This window comes from Cyprinus carpio, unplaced genomic scaffold (genome assembly GCF_018340385.1).
Source record: "Cyprinus carpio isolate SPL01 unplaced genomic scaffold, ASM1834038v1 S000006466, whole genome shotgun sequence".
NCBI lineage: Eukaryota > Metazoa > Chordata > Actinopteri > Cypriniformes > Cyprinidae > Cyprinus > Cyprinus carpio.
The window spans coordinates 265,927-268,426 of NW_024879145.1; positions in this window are offsets into that span (position 1 = coordinate 265,927).

The following is a 2,500-nucleotide window of genomic DNA, read 5'->3' on the forward strand; positions in this document are numbered from 1 at the left end:
TCTAGTTGCGGTCAATAGTGTTTGAACGCAGCGCTAAGATCCAATAGCACTAATAGAGAGATACAACCACGATCAGATGATAAGAGCAGGTCAATTGTAACTCTAAGGAGAGCAGTCTCAGTACCTCCACCCCTCGTATGACCGGGAGGGGTGGAGGTACTGGTCTCCTTATCTCAAAAGAATGGAAATTTGATCTTCAACCATCTCTTACAGGTAACAGTTCATTTGAATCACATGCAATTACTATAACCCACCCCTGTTAAAATCCACTTTGTGGTTGTTTATCGTCCCCCAGGTCAACTGGGAAACTTCTTGGAGGAGTCGGATGTGTTACTATCAAACTTTCCTGAGGGTGGTACTCCTCTGGTACTGCTTGGTGACTTCAACATCCACCTAGATAAACCCCACGCTGCGGACTTCAACACTCTGCTCGCCTCATTTGATCTCAAGCAAGCGTCTACTACAGCGACTCACAAATCAGGCAACCAACTGGACCTCATCTACAGGCGCTGTTGCTCCATGGACAACACTTTAGTTGCTCCAATGCACACCTCAGACCACTTCCTCATAACTGCTAACCTCTCACTTACTCCTGAAGCGGCATACGCTCCACCGCAGGTCACCTTTCAACAGAACCTTCGCTCACACTCTCCATCTCGCCTATCCTCTATGGTTTCATCCTCACTTGCTTCACTTGCTCAGTTTTCAGCTCTGGACACGAACAGTGCTACTGACACTCTTTGCTCCACTCTGACCTCTTGCTTGGACAACTTTTGCCCACTGTCATCCTTCTTCACAACTAAGACAAGAACCATCAGTGACCAATTCTCCACACCGTAGACTGATGATAACTTCATAACGACTAATACACATATCTCTCTTCCTTATCTCCACTCTCATAGACGGACGTTTCCAAACTTATCCTGTCCAGTCATCCTACTACTTGTCCACTTGTTCCTATCCCCACTCACCTCCTTCAAGCGATTTCTTCTTCAGTAATACCTTCACTTACTCACACTATCAACACCTCTCTTCACTCTGGTACAGTTCCCACAGCATTTAAGGAGGCTCGGGTAAGCCCACTGCTTAAGAAACCATCTCTAAATCCAGCACTTCTAGGAAACTACACACCGGTATCCCTTCTTCCATTCATTGCAAAGACACTTGAGCAAGTTGTGTTCAACCAACTGTCTGTGTTTCTTGTACAGAACAACCTCCTGGACAGCAACCAATCTGGCTTCAAAAGCGGCCACTCAACTGAGACTGCCCTGCTCTCGGTTACTGAAGCCCTGCGACTGGCAAAAGCAGCTTCCAAATCCTCAGTACTCATCTTGCTGGATCTGTCTGCTGCTTTTGACACAGTTAATCACCGGATTCTACTGTCAACCCTCAGAAAGATGGGTATCTCTGGAACCGCACTCCTGTGGTTTAAATCCTACCTCTCAAAAAGATCCTTCAGAGTGTCTTGGAGGGGTGAAGTTTCTAAGTCACAACTTCTTGCTACTGGGGTTCCTCAAGGCTCAGTACTTGGACCACTTCTCTTCTCCATCTACATGACGTCATTAGGATCTGTCATTCAGAAGCATGGCTTTTCCTATCACTGCTATGCTGATGACACTCAACTCTACTTTTCATTCCAACCAGAAGACCCGACAGTAGCTGCTCACATTTCAGCCTGTCTGAGTGACATTTCTTGCTGGATGAATGACCATCACCTTCAGCTCAGCCTTACTAAGACAGAACTGCTGGTGGTTCCAGCTAACCTATCGTTACATCACAACTACTCTATACAGCTGGGTTCATCAACCATAACTCCTTCCAGGACAGCCAGAAACCTAGGAGTTGTGATGGATCATCAGTTAAGCTTCACAGACCATATTGCTACAACGACCCGGTCCTGCAGATTTGCCTTATAGAACATTAGGAAGATTAGACCCTTCCTGTCAGAGCAAGCCACCCAACTTCTTGTCCAAGCTCTTGTTCTCTCCAGACTGGACTATTGTAATGCTCTCCTGGTGGGCCTTCCTGCATGTACTATCAAGCCTCTGCAACTGATCCAGAATGCAGCAGCGAGGGTTGACTTCAATGAGCCAAAAAAAGCTCACATTTCTCCTCTCCTCATCAGATTACACTGGCTACCAGTAGTCGCTCGCATCAAATTCAAGGTACTGATGCTTGCCTACAAGACGACCACTGGCACGGCGCCAACTTACCTAAACTCACTAGTTCAAACTTATGCGCCCTCCAGAAACTTGCGTTCTGCAAGTGAACGACGCCTTGTGTTGCCATCCCAAAGAGGTTCAAAATCACTCTCACAGACCTTTTCTTGGACTGTGCCCAGCTGGTGGAATGAACTCCCGATCTCAATTCGAACAGCCGAGTCTTTACTCATTTTCAAAAAACATCTAAAGAACCATCTTTTTCTTCAGCACTTGACCAACTAATACTAGCACTTACCTTTTCTTGTCTATCCTATTCTTGAAAACAACAACAACAACAA